Genomic DNA, 27,868 nt, shown 5'->3' on the forward strand with positions numbered 1-27,868 from the left:
TATGTCCAAGTATACGCTTCCTGAATATATAAATATGTATATACATATATATACATTTGTGTATATGTATACATATATACACACACATATATATATACACACATATATATATGCTTCCTGACAGTGACATTTGTAAGAATCTGAGAATGTAATCTAGAATAACATAAAGCCAGCAGCTAAAACCTAAAAGACGAAAACTTAACTTCAAACATTACCTATGATTTTTATACTTGTTTCTTTTAAAAATCGTACACAATTCTAGTTAAATGATGAAGATCAATCTGAGCTCCTGTTGTGTTTTGTTTGTATTTATCTAAAATTTTAAATTAGACTATGGTTTTTGTTTGCTTTTTGTATCTAGAGAATAAAGTACTCTAAGGAAGACTGCAACTATATTACTCTATTCGGTAGTTGGTAAATAATAGTTGCACACAAAATTGGAAGAACTGTAAATTCTGGAATTAGCCATAATGATTTGATGCTTTTTAAAAATTAAATTTGTTGTTAGTATCTATTTTAACATTTTAAAGATATTTTATCTTTTGTATGTGCATGTAATGTAATGCCATTAAAATGAGCATGTAGCTAGCAAATATTCATAGTACTTTTTAATGGAATCTTCTGTAAATGTTCTTACAATCTTGTGGAAGAACATTTTTTAACTTAAACAAATATGAGTATGAGCTGAAATTTCACAACTTAATTGGTCTTTGACTTAGGACTTCAGTGAATTCATTAGCAAAATGCCAGGAAAAATTACTACAACCCTTTTGAATTGCAGAGTCACAGATTGTAGTATAATGGATAAGCCTCCTTTGCTAATAAATGAATAATAGAAATGTATTTTAAATTTCCTTACATTTATACTTGCTATTTCTATATCTCTTTTCTCTTAGGTAAGAAGCAAAGTAGCAGGAAGTGACTATTTTAAAACAAGTAGATTATAAACTGGCATTCCTCCCTGTGTTATGCAGACTTTTTTGCAGGCTTTCCTTGGCTTATTCTTACTCAGCTGCATTTTTAAGAAATGTATGTGGTCATAACCAAGGCTTTAGTTCTCTTTGCTCTTCCTTCATTGTTAACATTATTTTAAACAACTGTCTTGCTTTTTCCCATTGTAGCCATATCATACGAAACAACACATTTATCAAATAATTTTAAGTTTACTTCACCACTATACAAAGGCAGTGAATAAAGTTGTTTGCTTGTTTTTTCTCACTGATGAACCAAAATCAGGTATTCTGACATTTCTACTGCATGGTTGCCTGCAGAGATAATGAAATCCTCTTTCATTCACTGCAGATTCCCGTGGGGCTGAGTTTCATCTGCTTCCCATTATTTATCCCTGCCACGTGGAGAGTTTACATCACATCCACTTTCAAAGGGGCAGAAATGATACTTTGCAGTTACAAAGGAGAAAGCATTTGGATCAACAATCTCCAGTAAATAAGTGATTTCCTGGCATTTAACCCTGAGTCATCTTAATTCATCCATTTTAAATTTTCTATGCACAATGAAGGTAGAGAGACAAAACTGAATTCGATTTCCTTAGAATTGTGTCTTCTGGGTGAATCAATAAAGTCATCAATGCTTCTGTATTCACTGATTTAACAAATCTTGTTTGCTCGGTTAACCCTATGCACTGTGCATAATAGGCCCTATACAAAATTCACCCTCTAAATTTTATAATATTTTGTTAATATGTATATCATACCTTATCACAATGGGAGAAATGCTTTCAAATTCAATAACTTATTGTTGGCAGATTTATTTTATTAGTGTTAAAAATTAGCCTGGAACTTTAGGCTTAGAGTATTGAAGGCAATTCCTTGTGTTTGGTGAGAAGAATCAGAGTGTTAGACTAATGATATATAATGACTTTACCCAATTAAATATAACACACATCTTAATAATTATTTTACTTATTTATTCATGTATTTACAGATATTTTTCAAAATCTTCTAAAATCGCTTAAAAGGCAGTATTACATAATGGTTAACAAATCAAAATTATATAGACCTGGAATCAAAACCTCATTCAACTATTTAAATTATTTAATCTGGTTCTATGCTTCTTGTCTGTGAAATAGAATATTACTACTTACAGGCCGGGCGCGGTGGCTTAAGCCTGTAATCCCAGCACTTTGGGAGGCCGAGGCGGGTGGATCACAGGGTCAGGAGATCGCGACCATCCTGGCTAACACGGTGAAACCCTGTCTCTACCAAAAAAATACAAAAAAATTGGCTGGGCATGGTGGCGGGTGCCTGTAGTCCCAGCTACTCGGGAGGCTGAGGCAGGAGAATGGCATGAACCCAGGAAGTGGAGCTTGCAGTGAGCAGAGATCGAGCCACTGCACTCCAGCCTGGGCGACAGAGTGAGACTCTGTCTCAAAAAAAAAAAAAAAAGAATATTACTACTTACTTCACAGTTTATGGGGAATTTTAATTGCATTTAGAGCATTAGCACTTTTAAGACTGGCTCAAATAAGTGTTCAGTAAATAAGTGCTATAATAATGTTCATAGATGCAAAAATCCTCAACAAAATACTTGCAAACCGAATCCAACAGCATATCAAAAAGTTAATCCACCATGATCAAGTAGGTTTCATCTCAAGGATGCAAGATTGCTTGAATGTATGCAAATCAATATATGAGATTCATCACATAAACAGAACTAAAAACAAAAACCACATGATCATCTCAATAGATATAGAAAAGGCTTTTGATAAAATTCAATATACTTTCATGTTAAAAAACCTTGACAAAGTAGGAATTGAAGGAACACATTTCAAAATAATAAGAGCCGTCTATGACAAACCCACAGTCAGCATCATACTGAACGGGCAAAAGCTGGAAACATTCCCCTTGAAAACCAGAATAAGACAAGGATTCCCTTTCTCACCACTTGGACTTAACATAGTACCCAAAGTCCTAGCCAGAGCAATCAGACAAGAGAAAGAAATAAAAGGCATCCAAATAGGAAAAGAAGTCAAAGTATCTCTCTTTGCAGACAATGTGATTTTATACCTATGAAACCCTGTATCTTGGCCCCAAAGCTCCTTCAGCTGATAAAAAACTTCAGCAAATTTCAGGATACAAAATTAATGTACAAAAGTCAGCAGCATTTCTATACACCAATAACATCCAAACTGAGAACAAAATCAATAATGCAATCCCATTCCCAACAGCCACAAAAAGAATAAAATATCTAGGAATACAGTAACCAAAGTGGTGAAAGACTTCTACAATTAGAATTACAGAACACTGCTTGAGGAAATTAGAGATGACACAACAAATGGAAAAAATTTATGTGTTCATGGAAAGGAAGAATTGATACTGTTAAAATGGCTATACTGCCCAGAGCAATTCATAGATTCAATGCTATTCTTGTCAAACTGCCAATGATATTCTTCACAGAATTAGAAAAAATATTTTACAATTCATAAGAACCAAAAAACATCCTGAATAGCCAAGGCCAATCTTAAGCAAAAGAACAAAGCCAGAGGCATCATGCTACCCAACTTCAAACTACACTACAGGGATACAGTAACCAAAACAGCATGGTACTGGTACAAAAACAGACACATAAATCAATGAAGCAGAATAGAAATCCCAGAAATAATGCCTCAAACCCACAATCATTTGGTGTTTAACAGAGTTGACAAAAACAAGTAATGAGGAAAGGACTCTCTATTCAATAAATGGTGCTGGGATAACTGATTTATCATATGCAGAAGATTGAAACTGGAATCATTCCTTACACCACAGACAAAAATCAACATAAGATGGATTAAACCCAGGAAGATAACTTAGGAGATACAATTCTGAAGACAGGACCTGGCAAAGATTTCATGAGGTTTTTAACTAAAAATAATTATTTGGCGGTGGTAACACTGATTACTATATTTTTTCTTTATTTATGTACTCCCTCATTGTTTTAGTGAGACTGGTGAGGGAAAAAAGACAAGATACAAATAAAGCCAAAATGTAATCAATTAATTTATGCCATGAAATCTGAACACCTGAGCACTGGCCATTCTTGGTATTGTATGGATTGTTTCTGTTTACTAATTTTAAATGTAGTATAGTCTTTTCCATTGGAAAATACTGGTGAAATATTTTTTAGGTTAAGGAATTTTAATAAACTTATCTGTAACTTTCCTTAATTACAATCATGTATCTATCTATCTATCTATATATATATCTCTTTTGTCTTCTGCTATCATTGAACAGAGGGATTATATAAAACATAATGCATGCCCAGCAGTTGTTTTAATACAGTTGAACTTCCTTTGTTCAACAAGAAGAAGCAGATTGCTCTTCCTTTGTATCTGCCTTTTAAAGAAGCTGTGATTCGTGATTCTGCAGTTTTTGCTTTAAGCGGTACTTCTATATGTATCCCCACTTCTACTTCTGCATCCCTGAGTTGATGCATTGCCTGCTCAATTTCCCATACCCCATTGATTTCTATAAAAAGTTAAGGTTGGTGTCTTCTTATAGCATTCCTTTCAAACCTCTGGAATCTTCATGTCCCAAATTGTTTTTCATAAATATTTACTTAAGAATCCAATAGCAGGCCTTTTCCGTTTTACTATTTTCTTGGTTTCTTGCTTGGTAGATTGGTTATGTTATTTGGCTACATTTTAGGTTAACCTTTTTTGAATTCAGTGTTGACATAGTTGGCTTATAGACTATAGTTGGCTTGGATTTGAAAAGACATGCAGAAAATGAGCAAGGGCTATTTTAAAAGAGTTACATAATATGACATAGTAACAATAGAAAAAATGGAAAAGGGTTACATAGCATGACATAAAAAGAAAAAATAATATTTGCTGAGATACAAAATAAAATAGAATCATATCAGTGATAATACATCTTAACAGAAGTACATACCAATCAATGTTTTCAATTATACAAAATTCTTCCATCTGGTACAATTCTGGCAAGAAAATAAATACTAAGGTGGAGAACTGAATCTCATTTTACAGAGTTAATAACAATAATAAAGAAGAGTAAAAAAACTATTCTCGTGTGCTAATTTCTTTTGCAATAGTGTACAGCTGGGTTTTATCTTTTATTGTGTATATTATTTAAGATTTATTTTTTTAAAAAGCTTTGATCATGTAGTTTTTCTACATCTGGTTCTATTTGACACTTGCTACAGAGAGTATATGAAAGGTCATGAACGTTAATAACCCAAAGAGAGAGGATTTCTATAAAATATACATGTATATTATTTATGCACACTTTAATTGCCATTTCTATTGTCTCAACGAATGTCTATCAGTATGATATAAAGTGGTGTAAAGTAAACTGGTTAAACTTACGTTACTTTAATTCTGAAGTTCACTTTTGGTTATTTAATCCCTGTTCTTTCAATCTACCATATTGAAATATGTTTAAAAATATATTTTTTTATTCTGTTACTTAATACTGGCTGGAAAGCAGTATAATGAGGTTAATACCAGACTTTGCTCTAATCTGGGACTCTGTGCAAGTGACTAAACTTCTCACAAACCCAGGTAACTTAGCTGAAAAAATTGGTTTAAGCATAGCCTCACTTCATGGAGTGACTGTAAGGATTTAAAGACATAACGCACTACAATGCTAGGTCAATGCAGGGAGTGGACAGAACAAGCTCCTCTTCCACCTATCTGCCCTAAATATCCATTTAATGTAATTGTGACAACATGGCTAAACCTGGAGAATGTTATACTAAATGAAAGAAGCCAGGCACAGAAAGACAAATATTGCAAGATATCACTTATATGTGGAATCTTAGAAAGTTAAACACAGAGTATCAAAGACAGAATGGTGGTTACCACACGGGCTAGGGCAGAGGGGAAATGAAGTGATGTTGGTCAAAGAATACAAAATTTCAGTTATGCAGAATGATTCAGTTTTGGACGTGACTATAGTGTGTAATATTCTACTACATACTTCAAATTTGCTAACAGAGTAGATTTTAAATAATCTCACCACAAAAAGAAAAAAGGTAACTATGTGAATTGAACAGTATGTTAATTAGCCTGATTGTGTTAATCAATTCACCATATATATATATACCAAAACATGTTGTGTAACTTTATTGCATACAATTTTATTTGCCAATTGTACCTGAATAAAGCTGTAAAAGTAATGAGATAAAAGAAAAGATATACACTGAAACTATCCGGAAAGGTAGATTACACTTAAGCACTCAAAAATGTTAGTTGTTACTATTATTTTATCTTTACAAATACATTGCTCATATCCATAATTTATTTTAAGGTAAAGTGCATCTGTACATCACTGTTATCAAAGCTGTCCATGTTATCAAGCAAGATTTATGATTAGTGAATTTCAGAATTTGCCCAAGCGCTATGTTATTTTGTTTCCATATAAATGTTCTATAATTTACTCACTGAGAGAAGAGTTTATTTGAAAATGTAAAGTATAGAAGAACAAAAAATAGGATACTATCTTTCTGTTATAAAAACAGAAAATAAGATTATACATGTATATATGTGTTTATTTTTTGTATGCATGCATAAACACACACATATATGCATATGCACTCAAGAAGGAAAAGACTAAACAATGATATGTGATCATGGCGATGAGAACAAGACTCATAGAATATTATATTTTTCAACATAATTTTGATGTTAGAACTACGTAAATTTTACACATTTGAAATATAAAAGTTATAAAAAGAAAAAAATGCAGTTAATAAGTAACATAACCCTGCAAGAGAATACATTATTATTTGAGGTAACTTTACAACATTGTGCTAACACGACTGTACCTGAAGCCAAATATTCTATAGTGAGATATACTCTATTACTTGAAATTACAGTTACTGTATGTTAGAGATATGCCCAATAATTAGATACCTACATCTCTTACTTGTGTCAAAATATTATGTTTTAAAATATTATGATGTTTACTTGTGTCAAAATATTATGATGTTTTAATCTTTTACTTGTGTCAAAATATTATGTTTTAAAACTTCTACTTGTGTCAAAATATTATGATATTTTAATATTATGATGTTTTGTGCTAACATGACTGTACCTGAAGGCAAATATTCTATAGTGAGATATACTCTATTACTTGAAATAACAGTTATTGTATGTTAGGGATATGCTCAATAATTAGATACCTAAATCTTTTACTTGTGTCAAAATATTATGATGTTTTTAAGTTGGAGATTAGCCCATATGACTTCTTAATAATAAAATGACATATAAATGGCTCAAACTTTCCTAACACTTGATTTTCTTCACTTTATGGAAAAAGATATTGATTATATCTTATTTATTGATATAAATCGATATAAATTAAGTCATATGTTAAAACCACATTAAATGTTACTACAAAACTTGACACAAAGTATTTTTCTGGTACTGAATGCAATCAAAATAACAAAAGGGCGTTGAATTCCATTTGCACTCTTCCCCGTGTTGGAACTTAGTTTTACTCTTTTGATTATAATATTTGTTGGCTTTGAATTTAAAATGACACTGAATATAGTTTCAGTGATACTTTTTTCCTAATTTCTTGATCAACTTATTTCCCTAAATCCATAGGTGTCTTGTGCAGATCGTAAACACCTGCAGCCATTTCCAAGGACTATACTTTTAAGTCATCCAAACTAGAAAATGAATGGATTTCTGATCAAACTGTCATTCTAACTAAGTTTGTACATTTTTGGCCACTCTGGTTTCAAACATAAGCAATAATAGGTAAAATACCTAAAGGAAAAATAAGAATGACATAGTTTTCTTTTACAAAACAAAAAAAATAAAAGTACCATGGACAAACAAGGGAAACTACAGAATACAAAGTGCATGTGTGTATATAACATAATTATAACATATATGTTAGATAATAGCAATGTTATATGTTATGGAAAATAAAATATACTGAAATGGTAATTCATAAAGCCAACCACAAATCATTGTAGTCCAGTTTCATTATAACTAAATGTGTCCTTTTGGTGACAGAGATTTTTACTAGACCATCTGTCCAAGTCTTAAACTAGAGAGCATTGTCTCCGACTGTTTTTAAAAGACCCCCTTTGATAACTGCGTTTTCTATACTATGAGAAAACATTCTGAGATGAATTTCTCAATTTGTTATTCAGTTATAATAAATTATATAGTAGTAATTTTGATTTATTAGGAAACTATTGAGAATATAATATTGCTTAGGATCAGAAAGAAATAATTCAGAGAGAAAGAGTTTATACCTGTGAATGACAATAAAGATGGTTGGAACTTTGTTTTCATAATTTCTAAACATCTTATAAAATCTATAAAATCTAGGAATGGAGATACTTTTTTCTCTTGGTTAAAAAAATTCAGTTTTTAAAGTAACAAATTCCACAACAAAAATTTTAGGAATTACAAGGTAATTAAAAAAAATAGAAAAAAGTCACTATTCATATTTTCTTTTAGTCTTTTAAAACTATTTTATATAGTTGTGACTAAATGCCATATGTTTGTTTGTATTGATGTAAATGTCCTAACTTTTCCTTCATTTTCTATTTCATGTTCCACTTTTTTCCTTAACATTACAGAGTAATATTTTTATGTTATTATAAATTTGTTCTAATTATGATAAATAGCTACACAATATTCTGTAAGTGCTATTTGTTATTAACAATTCTTGTATTTTTGTACACTGAGGAATTTCCAAACATACCTTTAATGGATAAAAGATAACTTGATCTTTTATTTCAATATTATAATTACATTTATAAGAATAAATTTCCAGAAGTGGGAATCCCGGGTCAAATGGAACATTTTTTAAAACAAATGGCACTTTGGGAGGCCAAGGCGGGCGGGTCACGAGGTCAGGAGATCAAGACCATCCTGGCTAACACGGTGAAACCCCGTCTCTACTAAAAAAATACAAAAAATTAGCCGGACGTTGTGGCGGGAGCCTGTAGTCCCAGCTACTCAGAGAGGCTGAGGCAGGAGAATGGCGTGAACCCGGGAGGCGGAGCTTGCAGGGAGCCGAGATCCCGCCACTGCACTCCAGCCTGGCGTGAACCTGGGAGGCGGAGCTTGCAGGGAGCCGAGATCCCGCCACTGCACTCCAGCCTGGCGTGAACCTGGGAGGCGGAGCTTGCAGGGAGCCGAGATCGCGCCACTGCACTCCAGCCTGGACGACAGAGAGAGACTCCCTCTCAAAAAAAAAAAAAAAAAAAAATGGAATACAAAAGTAGTCTTTAGGTGTTGCCACTTGGAATTCTCCAGATCACTTAAATATCACAGCTCAAATATTGTTGTAGTGTTAAAGCATTTTTTTCCTTTTTATATCTGTACAACCTTCTCTTGATCAGCAAAGAAAAAAATTAGAAGTCTGCAAATCTTACATCGATATAGACTCATAATTTCAGCCTGTTATGATGATGGCCATCAAGGGAAACAAACATAAAGAAACAATTACAAACTGGATCATGCTGTAAAGGTTATGGAAGGCAGCTGAAGAAAACTGGCTTGAGTAAGTTCTTTGTCTTCATTTTCCTTATCTGAAAAATGAGGCTATTAATTATTTCCATAGCGATATCACTAGGTTAAATAATGTTAGATAAAGCCACTCTTCTCTGGATGTCCTTGCCTTCCCATTCCATTTTCAAAATCAGATATGAAGATGCATCTACCTGTTGATTAAACATGAACTGTGAGCTTTCCTGTCTTTGGCCAGGAAGAGTTCATTGCTAGGGTATTTGTAGTAAAGACAAGGCTTCATAATTGAGAACTGCTGGCTTCAGGTCAGGAACATGGACAAATGACTCAGTTACCCATATGTCCAGAGAGGCTTCAGTGGATGGATTCTCTTGGTATTATAATATTTATGTATCATCATTTTCATAAAATGTCTGCATAACAAATTTTCTGAAAATAAAGAAAAATTTACCTTCCCACAATTAAAAATTGCTGAAGGAATTTTCTCTGTTTTAAAGGGAATTATCTTTTCTCCCATATAGTATTTTTTATGTTTTTCTGGAACTGATGAAACTTGAAATTCTTTTTTTTTTTTTTTTGAGACAGAGTCTCGCTCTGTCGCCCAGGCTGGAGTGCAGTGGCGCAATCTCGGCTCACTGTAAGCTCCGGCTCCCGGTTCACGCCATTCTCCTGCCTCAGCCTCTCCGAGTAGCTGGGACTACAGGCGCCCGCCACCACGCCCGGCTAATTTTTTGTATTTTTAGTAGAGACGGGCTTTCACCGTGGTCTCGATCTCCTGACCTCGTGATTCGCCCGCCTCGGCCTCCCAAAGTGCTGGGATTACAAGCGTGAGCCACCGTGCCTGGCCGAAACTTGAAATTTTTAAAAAATTCACATACTTCCAAATATCTTAAGATAATAGTTATTTTTAAAAATTTGATTATAATATTAGTATGAGTATAATATAAAATTGAGATAAGTTCTTACTTTTGAATTAAATGTGGAATATTTTGTTAATAACGTATAAAATAAACTTCTATTTTATATGGTAATCTTGATATTTTACTATGTTTTGTGATGCTCTTCTCTATACAGAATTTTTAATGGTGTCTGAGATGAAAGACACTATAAAATTATAATTTAGTATTATAAATTATAATTTTATAATATTTAGTATTATAAATTATAATTTTATAATATTTCTACTACATGTACAACTTTATTTTTTAATCAGCATCATTCATTATTTTAAATATTCTTTGTATTTTAGTATCTTATCTAGAAAATATTCCTATTTAAATTAATTCATTACTTAATAATTGTGTAAAATTTAGAAAATTATTTTCTATGATTTGATCCCATTATGTTTAATGAGTCAAAATAACAATGGGAATTATCAAGGTTTACTTTTAGAATACTTGACTATGTTTTATAGTGTAAGTACAGAACTATGAATCAAAAGTCCTACGTTTTCAAAGATGCTATCACTTTATTATAAATTGATCTCATTTAATTTTCATCCAAAGTCTAGACATTGCTTTATTACACACTTTACAGGTAAGGTAATTTGGCTCCCAGAGATTAACTTTGTCTAAAAAATTCATTCTTCTATTATACCATCCTACTTCGTATTAAATATTGGGTAGAAAGAGGGTAAAATATTGAGCCCTACATGAAAATATAAGCTTCTATTTTATATGTTAATCTTGATATTTACCATGTCTTGTGATGTGCTTCTCTATACAGAGTTTTAAATGGTAACTTGGATGAAAAAAATCTGAGCAAAGAAAAGGAAGAAAGGAAGGAAAGAAGGCAGGAAGGAACAAAGGGAGGGAGGGAGGGAGGAAGAGCAGGCTAGAATGAGATTTATGGACATACCAGCCAGAGTTTGAGAGAATTATGAGAAAAGACATGACTACGATAAGTTACAAATAAAATGAAAGAAGGCAGTTGACAAAAGTAAGCCTGAAATAATAAAATATGAAAAGGAATTATTTAAACACACTCGATATTTTGTAATAGTTTATGAATAGAGCGTTTGTTCTACCACATCCTGGCTTATGAGCTGAGCATCATGCACTGCTTTCATTCAGTTCCACGTAGATGCAGCATGTTGCTTTCTTTCCAATACCTTCATTGTCTCTACATGTGCCTTCCAGTGCCCTACGATAAATTCTGGGAAAATGTGAGTTCCCTGGATTATTGAAAAAGATGATTGTCTACAAAGAATAATTTAGCAAAATTTAGCAAAATCTTGTGCCAAAGGCAATTATCTGTCTTATTGGATAGTCCGTGGGCAATTGCCAATGAGAATTCCTCCCTAAGTCAAATAGAACTTCTAACATACTCAGTGGTGTGAATGGCACTCACTTGGCTGCTGAATACACAGCGTGCAGGTTCTAGAAAAATTTCCTTAAGGCTTCTTATGCTTGGTGAAAATAAAATTTACTTAAATTGAGATTAGGGAGTTTTTCAATATTGACACTACTTTTATTCATGAGAAATATTCAGGTTTGGTTTCCTAGTCCTATGTAAATCTAGCCCTTCTCTCTCTTCCTTTATTTATAATCTCAGAGTCTGGAAATTTCTTCTAAGCAAGATAGGAAAACTCAGAAAACATTTTGGAAAAGATTAGACAATTCAACCAAAATGCAAAGCAAATAAACTAAAACCTCTATGTGGCAAAAAATTACCTACATGGAGTTAATGATTAACAGGAAAGTTGGAAATACACTCACAACTCAGTTAATAGCTATTATGCCAAAAATCTCATATAACTTTGTTTAAAATTACCAATAATTAAATGACATAAGTGGCAAGAGAATGAGCAGGCACTTTACAGAAAAATAAATTCCAGTGGTGAATACATATGCAAAGAACATACTATATTCCCCTTACAATTAAGTACAAATTATAATAGGCTTAATTTATAAGATTAGTAAGTATGCTAGAAGTTTTTGATAATAAGCGATAGCAAAACTTTAGAAAAAATGGTCACTTTCACACAGTGTTGGGAAAGTGAATTGGTACAAACTTTCTGCATGGCATTTTGACAATGTAAACATGTATACACATTTGGTCACAGCAATATTGCAGCTGGGAATTTACCTGTTGAATATATTCCCAAAAGACAAATGTTTAATAAGTACTTTTATGTTACTGTTTCTAATAGCAAACTGTTAGAAAAAAATTAAAACATTCAATAGGATATTCTCTAAAAAAAGCACACCGGAGTTATGTTTAAATAATTTTGCTGCTGTTTAAAAGAAGTAGGAAGATTTGCTCTGCTGAAACTGAAGTTTTTGACATACATTTTAAATTTGGAAAAAGCAATGTGCAGGACAGTGTGGATAGTAAACTACCTTCTGTGTAATAGTGGCCACCTTGCTTTTTTTTGGAATACATAATACAATCCAACTGTTTTATCTATATCTTTCACATAATCACCTTGCCGTCTAATCCAAGCTGTTTCCCTGGGCCTTCGATTGTCTTGCACTCTGTTATCATGGATCTAGTTCACAACAAGAATTTCATTACCAGGCCAGGTGCGGTGGCTCATGCCTATAATCCCAGCACTTTGGGAGGCCAAGGTAGGCGGATCATGAGGTCAGGAGATCAAGACCATCCTGGCCAACATGGTGAAACCCCATCTTTACTAAAAATAAAAAATAAAAATAAAAATAAAAATAAAAAAATAGCCAGGCGTAGTGGCATGTGCCTATAGTCCCAGCTACTCAGGAGGCTGAGGCAGGAGAATCTCTTGAACCCAGGAGGTGGAGATTACAGCAAGCCGAGGTCGCGCCACTGCATTCCAGCCTGGGCGACAGAGTGAAACTCCGTCTCAAAAAACAAAAAAACAAACAAACAAACAAAAAAACGAATTTCGTTACCAATCGCGTTCCTGCTCTATGTTTTGAATCACTGATTTATAGCCTCATAAATATTTTGCATTAAGCCTATCTGAATAAAACACACTGCTGCACACATATTTAACTTCCTTTGTCTGATTTTATTTGTTTGATAAAGCCTCTCGTACGTAATCTGGTAATTAATACAATTAATTAATTCTTTAGAAGTGTGGTTCTTTATATTAACCCACACAACATGAGCCAACAACTTTGATAAATAGCAATGCTTTGCTTTGGACCCTGATGACCTTAAAAGTATAGTTATTTATCTCCACCCCCTCCAAATGTAGCAGCTTAGAACAAGCATTTATCTCAAAGTTTCTGTGGGTCAAAAATCTGGGAGCAGTTTAGCTGGGTGGTTCCAGCTGAAGGTGTCTCAGGAGGTGGCAAGCAAGCTGTTAGCTGCAGCTGTGTTCATCTCAAGGCTCAGTTGGGTCTGAAGACACTGCTTCTAAGCTGGTTCACCTGGTTGTTGACCAACCTCAGATTCTCCTGGCTGTTGGCTAGAGGCTTCCATTTCTCCCCACATCCCTGCCTGAATGTCTTCTCAGGGTGGTGGCTGGCTTTCCCCCAGGGAGAGTGATCCGAAGGAGAGGGCAAATTCAAGATGGGAGCTGCAGTCTTGTTAAAATCTGATCTCAGCAGTGATACACCCCATCACTTCTGTCATAAGCTGTTAGAATCAAGTCACTAGGTCCATCTCCAACTCAAGGTTAAGGGCATATCAAAGAATTTTTGCATACATTTTTGAAACACCTTCCTCGGAAAACAGAACCATTGAATTGTCCATCTGTTCTTCAATATGTCATAATTTATAACTTCAAATAAGTAACTATGGATAAAAATGAATCTATAATAAAACAACATAAAGAGCACTGCTCCACCTGTACATTGCAATATTGTTGGTTAATCACTAATGTAAATAATCCAGCGTTGATAAATAGCTTTTCATTAGGTATAAATAATGCCCTTTGATTTAGGCAGTTTCCTTCACATTGACATTTTTATATCTTCCCATCAATCAAAATAGCTATATGAAGAGTATTTTATATCCGTATATTTTTTAGGGAAACTGAAATGTCTAACGAAAAACCTTCACACTTCTCAGAATTCTGCAGGTGTTACTTCATCTTTCACATTTTTATTAAATTGAAAACATATATACAGTATTTCATATATTTGGAGAGCAATGAATAGTTGAATATTACTTCATGGACACAAAGTAATTGAAAATATTCAAAATCAAAATGAATCTTAATAAACTTACAATACTTAAATTATATTTCCAAAAAAGTAAATATTTGCAGTTTTATTTAGATTCATATAATTTATTTCCATCCACAACCATCACATGGGATGTTTCCCACACATGTCGTGAATTAGGCAAAACTTAAATTAAATTAACACATTTTTATCTGGGATATTTTTATGTGATAATTTACACAAGTGTTCCTACACTTTTTCCTTCTTCGTGGTATTTAGCCTATTGCAGAGGTAAAGTTACCTATTTTACTGAACTCCCTGTATGTCTACTCTTTCCTTTCCAGCTAAGGAAAGTATGTCATGATGTTGCTGTTTTTTTAACTATACATACCTTTCATCCCTATATCTATTCCTCTTTTGTAATAGTAGCTTTATACAAAATCCACCGAGAATATTGACAGGGGCCACAGGAGCAACTGAAATACGAAACTCTCAGGACAGGATGTCTCAGTGGATTAGATTAAGAACATTGGACTAGGAAATCTAATGACATAATATACCATGAAAACCAGGAGGAAGACAGGGAGCTTAAAGTAGTGTTTCAAAAGGGTCCACAGGACTGAGAAATGGGCTTGAAACAAGGAAAGATGGTAATTCTAGTGCTTAGTTAAAGTAAAAGGAAAGCTGTTGAGTTACTCAGGTTGGAAGTTAGACTAGAGGAAACCGAGAAGGTGATTAACAGACCTTCAGTAAAATGCCTGTTCAAAGAAACAAAACAGAAACATACTCATTGGCTTGACCAGGTGCTAGAGCAGCTAGACTGACTCAACACAGGGTTGATTGAGCTCTGAATTATGGTATTTTATATATATATATATAATATACATATATTATTTTTATATATAATGTACATATATTATATATATAATATACGTATATTATATTTTTATATATAATATATGTACATTATATATATAATGTACATATATTATATTTATATTGTATATTTAAGTATAGAAGGCAAAATGTATATACTATACTGAGAGTAGAAAAAACTAGTTTAACTTTTAGATATGCTACCAGTTTTATATGGTATATCCAAATCATGCAAATAGCCATAATATTTTGGTAGCATCTAGGGACTTTCCTACATGCTCGTCTGACCCATGCCAGAGGCTGTGAATGTCACCTCTTGCTACATTCAGCCCTCTATCACATCTATTTGCACTTAGCACCCAGTGTTCACAAGTTTTTCTACTCTATCCTCTGGAATGTTAAGGAAATTAACACAGAAAATATTTGCATATCACACTCCTTTTCTGGTAGGATATGGAATTGCTCTTTGTCTGCACAGCTGTGTTAACAGCAGCTGCCTCTTGCATATTCCTCATTGAATTCCAGCCTCAATGGTACCTTTTTCTCAAGTCACTTGAGTATTTTGGATTTTTAAAATACTTACCCGGATGGTGTGCTAGATCCAGCTCTCATTGGTTTGTTAGAACTGATTGTTCAGTTTTCAGGAAATTTATAAAACTGAGGTTAAATTGTTGGTAGCTAGAAATCGGCCTGGTGGAATATTAATCTTTATCACCACCCTGAGTCCCCACACAGGCCTTTGGATCTCAGGAGGAGGCTGCCCTCTAATAGTCAGTCTGCTTTCTCAGCTGATTTCTCCCAAAAGCTTATTTTTGGGAACCTGGCTTGCAGACCGGCCTTCCGAACCTTTTGGGAAGAATGGTTTTGTTTTACCCTTACTCTGCTTGAAATTACCATACTCTCTGCCTAAACTTTTACAGTTCTCTCCCTTGTATCTCACACATGTCTACAGTTAGGATAGAATTCTTGGGCCCTTCTTTAATTCTGGTTTGTGATTATTAACTTCCTTGAGTTACCACTTTTTCCTCCTTCTTTTGTATCTTCTTACACTTTCTAGCCCTTTCAACCCCTATTCACCAAAATTTCAGATGAGAGCTGAGCACCACGCAATGCTCCTGAGAGCCAGTGCTGATGAAGATAAAAACCTTTGTAGGTTTTAGATGTTTGTAGGTTTTAGACCTAACCTTTGTTAGGTAGATGTGTGAGAATTTGATTCCTTCTTTGATGCTTTACTGGGTCTTTTTTCTACCAAGTTTAGAAAACTCATTTTTGTAACCTGTAAAGACTGAGACAATAGGGCTCCTTGTGCACACAGAATTCCAGTCTGTACCAGATCAGAATCATATGGATCATTAATCGGGAATATGGAAAAAAGTTTCCTTGGCACTATAACAAAACACCTATTTGAAAAGTCAATGTCAATCTGTCAGCATGGCTACATGATGTCACACAAATTGACTTGGTTTTGAAAAGTCAATCAGCCATTTGTTCTGAATTTAGATAGATAGGGTGATGATTGCCAATTGAATTTTTAGTTGAAATCACTGAATGCCTTACACATATTAGCCTACGAAATATTTATCTAGCAAAATTTAGTAAGTCACCTATAAGCATATTTATTTTTTCAACATAGTTTATTAATCTAATTTCAAAGTCTAATTATAAATATTGTACAACTATTCAAGTAATATAGAAGTATAAAAATATACTAAAGTTCTATTGAACTCTACTTGATCATAATTTTGTACTTTTATCCAAAGAAATTTATTGTCAATAATTTAATATAAATTCTATTACTAAAATGCCTTTTTATATTTATAAACTCTATTATAACATATAACTTTATAACGATTTTATTTAAAAATGTATCTTTTTATCTTTTCATTTCATTACATTACATACATACATTACATTCACTTCATTCAGTTTCTCCTTTATTGGATGCATAGTGTTATGTTTTAAAATGTGGTATACCATAATTATTTAATAATTTTCTTTTCAATGGATGCTTTGATTTTAATTTTTTACCATTACAAAAAAATTAAAAGTTGAAAACCTGGAATATAATATGTAGCTGCATACTTTTGTAAAGTAAATTTCCAGGAATGAGATTGCTAAGTCAAAATAAATATTCATACTAAGTTGTGTAAGATACTTCCAAATTGTTCAACAAAATGTATATAATACACACTTATCTTCCCTTAAAAATCACACTGGAAAATCTACACTTTACCATTTTAAAGTTGTCGATCTCATTTTCTAAATAAATATTTTTACTCAGTCGGTGATATGATGATGTAAATTTATCGTTGATTTTTCTTCCCTTCACTGTTTAATAAAACTTTTATCCTAAAGTATCAGATGTGAAAGGATGGAATAGTTCAGTATTTAGTTGAACACTGGGCCCATAGGAAGAAATGGGGATCATCTGGTTAAAAATAAGTGCTGCCTGTGTGGGACACATGTAAAAGAACAATGACATAAATATTTAACACAGGAGCAGGTAATCCTTAGGGCATAAGGTGTGATTTTCCAAAGAGGTGGCATGTACATCATTGACATTTTCAGAATAAATGTAAAGTGAGATGAGGATAGCAATTAACCTGGAAAGAAAAATTTTGGAAAATACTGAACATGAAGAAGAATGCCTTAATGTGTGAAAAAATTCTTGTCATTGAGCTATAAGGAATTCCCAAAGATCTTTTTTCCTCCAGACATGAGATATAAAAGCCATGTTGTTAAATAAGTACCAGGGTAGATTGATGGATTTAATGAAGGGGTGAAAAATGGGCAGGCAGGAAAAATCCCAAAAGATCCAGAGATAGAAACTAATATACACATTCTTAAAGGTAGGATTGCTTATAATTATAAATTTAGTGATTAGACTTGATAGGTAATAGGAAGTTCTCATTAGTAGCTTCCTTTTCTTCTTTAAGAGTAAATGAAAGTTGTAATTATATGTTACCTTTACTGACCATTTGGGCTTACTCTCTTTTTTAAAGGTCCGCATAAAAATCAACAATATTTAGAAATACCTTTATCTCTTGCTGTTTCTTCTCAGCTCCAGGAGATAGTCTTCCTTGGCCTCCCAATCTAGCTTCACATGCACCTTTACTAAGTTCCCATGGAATTATAACATTTATCATGCTTTATTATAAGTCTAGATTTTTTCTGTATTTTTGCCATCTATTCTTACTCACTTTTTTTAGCATTTTAAAATTAAGATATATTTAAATATATATCTTATTCTACTCATTTTTTTAGCATTTTAAAATTAAGATATATTTCACAAAACACAAAATTTACTCTTGTAAATAAATTAGATTTTTAGTACATGTACTATATTGCGCAAGCACTATCTGATTCCAGAACATTTTCATCACACCATGGCTATTAGCAGTTGGTTCCAATTCCCCCCTGGCTCCTGATCCTCTGGAAATTACTAGTCTATTTTCTGCATATATAGATTTGCCTATTCTGGACATTTTATACAATTGGAATCATACAGATTACAGCATTTTGTGTCTGGCTTCTGTAACTTAGCATAATATTTCCAAGATTTACTCATGTTATAGCTTGTAACACTACTTTATTCTTTGATTTGGCTGAATAACATTCGATTGCATGGATCTACCACTTTTTAAAACACATTACATTCATCAGCTGATAGAAATCTGTTTATTTTTTCCCATTTTTTGGCTTTTTGAATTGTGCTGCTATGAGCATACATGTGCAAGTTTTTGTATGAACATATGTTTTTAATTCTCTAAGTAAATACCAAAACTTAGAATTGCTGGGTCAAATAGGAATTCCATGTTTAATATTTTGAGGAACGATCAAACTGTTTTTTTACAGTGGCTGCACCATTTTTCATTCCTGCCAGCAACATACAAGGGTTCCAATTTCACTACATTCTCAACAAAACTTATTTGCCTTTTATTATTTTTAGTGTAACCATTCTAGTAGGTGTAATGTGGTGTCTCACTGTGATTTTGATTTCCCTAATGTTCAATATCGAATATCTTTTCATGTGCTTACTGGCCTTTTGAATACCTTCTTTGAGAAATGTGTATTCAGATATTTTGCCCATTAAAAAATTGTATTTATTTTTTATTTTTTGGTTGTAAGACCTATTTTTTTCTGGATACTAGGCCCTTATCAGATATGTTTGCAACTATTTTCTCTTATTAGGGTTTCTTTTCACCCTCTTGATAGCATCCTTTGATATACAAAATATTTCCATTTCTATGAAGTCTTTGATTGCTTGAGCTTTGGTATATATCTAAAAAATTGTTGCTTAATCTAACATCTCAGAAATTTCCACCTAGATTTTCTTCTAAGAGTGTTATAGTTTTAGCTTTTATGTTTATGTATTTTATCCATTTTGAGTTAATTTTGTTATGGTGTGAGGTTGGGGTCTAAATTCATCTTTGCAGGTGGTATCTATTTGTTAAAAGACTATTATTTTCCAATTAAATAGTTGTGGCAACCCTGTCAAAAATAAACTGACCATAAATTTATATATTTGTTTCTGGACTTTCAATTCTATCCATTGATATATCTATATCTATCCTTATGCCAGGGTGTTGATTACTGTAGCTATGTCTTATGTTTTGCAATTAGGAAATGTGAGTTTAAATTTGTTCCTCTTTTTCAGTTTTTTCTGTTGTTCTGTGAACCTTGAAATTTTATATGAATTTTAGGATTAGCTTCTACATTTCTGAAAAAAAAGTTGCATTTTTGACAGGGATTTTTTGAATCTCTATAGATTGAAAAATCTATAGAGATTCCAAAAATGGCAATAAGGAATATTGCCATTTCAAGATTATTATGTCTTCCAAGTGCATGAAGATGGGATGTTTTTCCATTTATTTAGATCTTGCTTCATTCCTTTCAACAGTATTTTACAGTTTGTAGTGTACAAGTCTTGTACTTCTTTGGTTGAATTTACTCCTAAGTATTTTATTCATATGACTGCTGCTTTAAATGGACATTTTTTAAAATTTTATCTTTGGATTGTTTGTTGCTAGTGTATAAAATTCAACTTTTAAAATACTAATCTTGCATTCTAAGACTTTGCTGAACTCACTTATTAGCTCTGTTTGTGTGTGTATGTATTCTTTAAAGTTTGGTGTATATAACACTATGTGATCTGTAAATAGAGATATTTTTGCTTCTTTCTTTTCTATCTGGATGACTTCTATTTCTATTTCTTCCCTAATAGCCTTAGCTAGCAAATCCAGTACTATGTTTTCTTAGAAGTAGTGAAAGTGAACATCCTTGTCTTGTTCCTAATCTTTAGGGAAGAACTTTTGGTTTTTCACCATTAAGTATGACATTAGCTGTGAGTTCTTAATAAGTGCCACTTACCTTTTGAGGAAGTTCCATTCTATTCATAATTTTTGAGTGTTTTAAGTGTAAAATGATGTTTGATTTTGTCAAATGCTTTTTTGTATCCATTGAACTGACCATGTGAGTTTTTTGCCTTTGTTCTATTTATATTGTGTATTATACTGATTAATTTTCATATGTTGAATCAACCCTGCATTCTTAGGATAAATCCTACTTAGCTATAATGTACAATACTCTTGGCATGCTACTGGATTAAGTTTGACAGTATTTTATTGAGGATTTTGCATTCATATTTATAAGTGATAACGGCTTGTAATTTTCTTGGGATATATTCGACTGGTTTTGGTATCAGGGTAATAGTGGTAATAGTGGTGTCTCAGAATGAGTTAGAAAGTGTTTCCTCCTCTTTTTTGGGATGAGATTGAGAAGAAGTGGTATTAATTACTTAACTATTTGGTAAAATTCACCAGTGAAGCCATGTAGTCCTAAATTATTCTTTATTTAAAGTTTTTGATTACCAACCAATTTCTTTATTTGTTATGGATCTATTTAGATTTTCTATTTTGTTTTGAGTCAGTTTTAGTATTATGGGTGTTTATAGGAATTTGTCCATTTCCTCTGCGTTATCTAAACTTTTAGCTTCTGCAGAGCTTGAAGGTCAGCAGGAGATGATGACTTATCACTTTATCAGGTCTTTCTTGAGCATGCAAACAGCCGTGTACATGCATATGGCTTTCTAGATTCCCAGGAATGTGATGGAGCTTTTGGCAGGTTTTAGAGACATATCATTACCAGCTTTGCCTCATAAGCATTTTGATTATTCTATTTTATTTACCCCAACAATCATCTATTGCCTCAGGCAGCAGTATCTAAGACATGAATTAGCCTGTAAATATTCTTGACAAATGCCTTTTCCTTGTACCCTAGAATCAGCTTCAGCACTGGAATAGTTCTGAGTTCAGTAAAATAAAGAGAAGCATTTTAAAACATTCTTCCAAAGAGACACCAGCCAGATCAGAACACATAATTAATTAAAATTCTTTGTACATGAGGTCTGTTGGGGAGTGGAGTTTCGATTCCTCTTGTATGGAAAACATGGGTTGTTATTTTAATGACTACTACTGAAGTGGGAAATGGGAGATGGAACTAGGGTAAATCCATAAGGTTTACAGCTCCTACCAAGAATTTCCCATTTTTCTTGAATGAACATTCTCTTAGTTGCTGCAAGCTTTCAGTTAATTTCCAGAGTTCTGTTGATTCTGATAGATTTTGCCCATTTTTAAATTATACTTTTAAAGTGCTGGAGTTTGACGTTCTTAATTCTGCCATATTTGCTGATGTCATTCCTTATTCAATTTTGAAGTCCTGGCAGCTTGCTCAGTATCTGAGACAGTAAATGATGGTTGACAGAGAACACTTCAACATATGAATGAACTTCAGGTTGTACAATCCAGATTAAAAAATAGCTCTTCATTATATGTAATTATAGGCAAAATAATATTTCAATGGATTAGGATGGTTAAGATTTAACATTATTTACCCCCAGTATTTTAATTCCTAAAATAATAATTCTCATGAGGGTGACACATTATCCAGGCTGCCATTATGTATTGCTCTCACACTGGCTATTAGAAAACACAACCAGTTATATAGCTAAGTTTGTGTTCATAAATATTTCTAAAGTCTATTTATATGTAGCATGAGGTCAACCTAGTAGGAAACACAATAAAACATGGCCAATTATTGAATGCTGAAAAAAGGCTTAACTGCATATTTCAGCAGAAAAAAATAGCTATTATCATGAAACATATACTTTTTTTAATACTCTAATAAGAGTTTGAAGAGAAAGTTTAGAGGTAGTAAATACAATACCAATAATATTGTGTTTTATATTTCAAATGACCATCATCCTACGCAATTGAAAGCATTGGTGAAGAAACTCTTGGGAGTTCTACAAACATCCCAAAGTAAATCTATTTGTTATTTACCAATCTTCGTAAATTTTAAACTAATATTTGGATTAAATATTTATTTATTTTTTACTGGGAAAGAAGAACAACTTTAGTATCACAGAGGCCCTTATCAATCCCAATAACACCAATTGACACTTTTGTGGTACTAGGCAAGACATTTCATTTTTGAGCCTAAACTACTTTATCTTTAATATGAGGATAGAGGATTAATCAAATTGTTCTAAACATTGAATGTGATTGAGTATGGAGAAACCATACTCTGACATTGCCTGACATAGAGTTGACACACAATAAATTGGATTTTCATGTTCAAACTAGAACAATATCTATCATTTTTAGATTTGTTGTATGTGAATTTTCTGATTTAGATTAATTTTTAAATATGTAATAAATAATATTTAGCAATTTTATTTTTGTGCATTTTTCCCTGAAAGATGGATAAAATGTGAAACCCATAAATGACGTAGAAAGAAAGATGGTATTTGCCAAGAAGGAAAAAAAAGGGTAGTTAAATATTCAAATGCAGTTGTGATTAGCATCTGGACACCATGCCTGAATAAAAATAATTTTAATAAATATATTTGGAAATACTATAACATACAAATATTTGGAATATGCTTATTTCCAATGTTTTATATATAATTAAGGTCTGCAAGTAAAAATAAATAACCATGAAATAAAAATAGCACCAAAAACATGGATGAGGTCTGATTTTAATTATAAACGTTGTAAACTTTTGTGTAAATTTTTTATAAGTGAATTTAACCATATTTACTATTTGTTTGAAAATTCCTATTGTCCTAACAACAGAGGACTGCATGCTTGTAAATCAAAGCATAAAATCATTATTCTATCATTTCAACAAAAATTGATGTAGGACCTTTCATTGTTTTTCACTGTACAATGGGTAAGCTCTTCTTATTATCATAATTAATGCTGTGATTTGCTATGTTAGAAGGCTTAAATCACTGAAATGTAATTTCCACCATCAGAAATAGTGGCCTGGAATTTATGATCAAGGGAATAGATGATATGCATAAGTAGAATGCTACTATGCATCCTGGAATCCACTGTATATCATTATACTTATACTCTGTCTTAGTGGCAGTCTTGGGCAAGCCTAAGTACACCTTTATTAACAAGTCAATAACACAGCTCTGTGTTAAGCTTTTGTATTGATCTAATATGGTTCACACTGGCATGCCAAACAGGTCCACATTTCAAAACAACCTCTTTCTTAACTGTCTCTGATCTTGGGAGTCTCATGGGTAAAGTAATAGAAACGTTTCTGGTTTTAGCAATGTAAAGGTCACACCTGCCACAATGAGGAAGCAGTATCTTGTTTTATGCGTATGAGAGCCAGCAGCAGGAAGGCATGGCTAACATCATGACTAACCCAATGCTTTGTCTGGTAGAGCCACCTTTTTCCTTCTGGATCCCTTGCATCTTGGGTGCTCTTTTTATATGTACTGCATGTCCTTCTTGTGTTCCAATTTTGCTGCTAGCTAATTCCTGACAATGTCTTAAACTATAATTGAGGAGGTAGCTGATAGAAACTAGATGATGAAATGAAAATGGGTAAAACAAATAACACTCACGTCTTTTACATAGCAACAGTTAAATAAATTAAGTCAACTACTCAAAAAATATAAGGAAATTATGAAATGCACAGCTAGTTGCATTTATAGTTCTAAAAAAGAGAAATTCTCTCCGAGTTTCTACTAGCTCCGAAGTAAACTGAATCGATCTTACTCCATATAGTGAGTCCTATGGGTATCTCCAGCTTCATCTTAGATAATGGCAGCTCTGTTTCACTATTAAAATGGAAGAATCTGATGTGACTTTTATGCTTGTTTGTTAACTAACTGCTGTAACAGAAACTCACTCATATAAAAGTGTTTATCAAATAAACTTTATTAGCTTTTAGCATAGTTGAGAATAAAAACCATGGCATTTGAGACAGTATTAGGTAATTGATTAGGGAACCTCATGAGAGATTATATTAGAAGGGAAAGAGGACTGGTTAGTTTTGCAGGGGAGAGAGTGGCCTGAAGTTGGTATAATCCATTGACTATACAATGAGCCTAGACAACTGCCCCTGAATATAAATCCAATTTTTAGAAATGTGATGTAGTACCCAAGAATAAGCCATAGCTTATCTTTCAAGTGATTTATTTATTTATTTGAAAAATCTGGCTGTTTTGGTTGGTTTTTCAAGAATAGAAAGACATGTATATCTCTTTCTCCAGATTTGGAGTACCTCCCTTTCTGATTACATGTTTGCTTCGTAATCCTTTCCTCAAGAATGTCTGCTATTCTACTCTTAGAAACTTCCAGAATATTAACCCAAACCTCTCCTTTCTATGTTTTTTCAAAAAATTGCCAGAAGAGTTGTAATATTTGTGTTATTATTTTACTACCCTAGCATTTCATAAATTGTGTTTATGGTTCAACATTTCTTATCTCTATCTTTTTGCTATTTCAATCTCTAGTTACAAAGTTTGGAGGCATTCTCTTTTTTTAAGTACAGATATTATAATATCAGCAAAATATTATCATTTCCATGGTGAGTCACAATGCCTCTAGGAATTCAGCACTTATAGTAAGTGGGTGAAGGAGGCCAGATGCTGGTTGTGGTGATTTCAGAGCACCCTTTCTAAAGAAGCAAAGCTCCAGGTAATTTACAATCACACAGAAATGCTTAACCAGTACTGCTGTATCTGCAGGGATAGAAATAGAACCAATAGGATCTACCTCTCTATCATGTGGCTATCTTCCTGTCTGTCTGTCTGCCTATCTATCATCTATCTATCTATCTATCTATCATCTATCTGTCTATCTATCATCTATCTATCTATCTAATCTGTCTATCTATCTATCTATCTCTATCTATCATCTATCTATCTATCTATCTATCTATCTATCATCTATATCTATCATCTATCTATCTGTCAGTCATCAAAGGGAAAAAGAGATGTTTATTGCAAGGAATTGACTTATGTAATTATGGGGATCTGCTTCGGTGAATTTGAGATCCAGAGGGTAGTCTGTCAAAAGGGCAGGCTGGAACTCTTCTGGAGAAGCTAATGCTTCAGTCTTGAGACAGAATTTCCTCTTGCTCAGGAAAACCTCAGTTCTGCTCTTATTTCAACTGATTGAGCCAGTTTCTCCCAGATTATTGGGAATATTCTCCGTTACTTAAAGTTAAATGATTGTTGATCCTAATAAAATTTACCAAATATTTTCATAGCAACACCTAGATTAGTGTTTGATTAATAGGCTAAACATTTCAAAACAGTATTTAAAAATCAGATGATTTGACATTTTAAAGTCAGGATTTTCTGTTTTTCTTGGAAAAGCAGATTTGGCAACTGTGATGGTCAATTTTATGTTTCAATTTCAAACAAAAGAAAACAAATTATTTTCCGTTCAAATATGATGACTTACTGTCTTGGTTTGCCCAGGACTGAAACTGTCCTGGGTGAAACGAAATGGTTGATCTCCCTGCATTCAAACAAAACATATCTCTTTTTAGACTGTGCCCATGAAGTTAAGGCCATCCTGAATTCCCATGAGATAAAGAGGTGCCTGTGGAACTAAATAAGCTTGAACAGAGATTATCAGTCTTATGTATATGTTGCATAAGACTTACTTTAGCATATGTTGGGGACAAAATATTTTTTCATCAATAACATTCCTGCTAGAATAACGGTATTGGTTAAGGTGGGCAGGGGATGAGGGTTTGGGGAGTGAAAGATTCCTTAGTGAAGTGTTTATCAGAAAATTCATGGAGGCACAGTTGGGGGAAAGCTCTCACTTAATTCTAACATCTATTTCTTTTTCAGCAGGACAGGCCACCAAGTATGCTATAGGTATACATGGGTCTCCTGTCTCAGAAAATTATTAAATTCATCATTAAAGAAAGTTAAATCTAGCATGAGAACTAAAGGATTGGGGCAAATTTCTACATGTAAAAACTCAGAGGGCAAGTGAAGACAACAGGAAATATAATCTAGTTGGATAATATGTATCTTCAACAATTTTGCTTATATTAAATATGACAGGGATTTTCTTGGTTGGGTATCACAACATCTTAGGATGTAGGCTGATAACACAGTATTAAGCTCAGTTTAATAAAATCAATTCTATTAGAGGATACCAAAAAGATATGTTTTTACAAGATTCTTTCATGATTTGAGTGCTTTCTACTTATGGTCAAGTTTTATTTATTAAAGAATGAGGCATTTAAGCTGAACACACTCTTCAGTAAAAGCCTACCTTATTTCTGGAAGCAGATATACTACCAGCTGTGTGGCCACAGCTGACTCATTCAACATTCCTTAGGTTCAGCTTCTTTGACTTTAAAATAATTTTCATAACCTGTAACTGACAGCTATGTTTTAATGACTAGATATCATAACATATATGGTGAAATGGGCTATTTCTATTTCTTCTCTTTAGAATAGAAATGTGAACCTCATTCAGCAAAAGTTTTGTTTGTAGTTGTCTTATGTATATGTCTATAGAACCAGCATTCTAAGAAATATTTAGAGTAATTGGTTCAATTGTTGATTGGCATCATTGTATTATCTAGTTAGTCTATGAAATATGCATAGTCTTCACTCATTTACTTTATAGAGTGGTTTCCTGTGTTCTGGTAAAAGCTGTATTTTCAAGACTTCTTTATAAAATAAAAATGTAAAGAAAAACCTAGCTGTAAGACAATGTAGCTTTTGAGGCGCTGTAATTGGAATGAGTCCACTTTAAATCCTTTAACGAGGATCCATTGGAGGGCAAGTCTGGTGCCAGCAGCCGCGGTAATTCCAGCTCCAATGGCGTATATTAAAGTTGCTGCAGTTAAAAAGCTTGTAGTTGATCTTGGGAGCAGGTGTGCGGTCCGCTGCAAGGCGAGCCACCGCCCGTCCCCGCCCGTAAACTCTCGGCGCCCCCTCGATGCTCTAGCCCTGGATGTACTACTGAAAAACTATTTAACAAATCTCAAATTAATAGATTTTATGTTTAGGACTATTTGACTTTCAGTGGTTTTTGCAAAATAAAACAATAATCTAAGATTATAAAATAAAACCTATATCAAAGACACAAATACAAAACTGACAGAG

The 27,868-nt window shown here is 33.1% G+C and overlaps 1 long non-coding RNA gene across 1 annotated transcript; it reads left to right on the forward strand.

Annotated features, from left to right (window-relative positions):
* The first annotated feature begins 8,551 nt into the window (after nt 1-8,551).
* LOC115837333 lies at nt 8,552-27,607 on the forward strand. Its single transcript, XR_004032386.1, has 3 exons — nt 8,552-8,563; nt 26,284-26,286; nt 27,479-27,607. It is a non-coding gene; the product is annotated as an uncharacterized LOC115837333 (long non-coding RNA).
* Nucleotides 27,608-27,868: the final 261 nt, after the last annotated feature.

Source organism: Nomascus leucogenys, chromosome 11, assembly GCF_006542625.1.
Source record: "Nomascus leucogenys isolate Asia chromosome 11, Asia_NLE_v1, whole genome shotgun sequence".
Lineage (NCBI taxonomy): Eukaryota > Metazoa > Chordata > Mammalia > Primates > Hylobatidae > Nomascus > Nomascus leucogenys.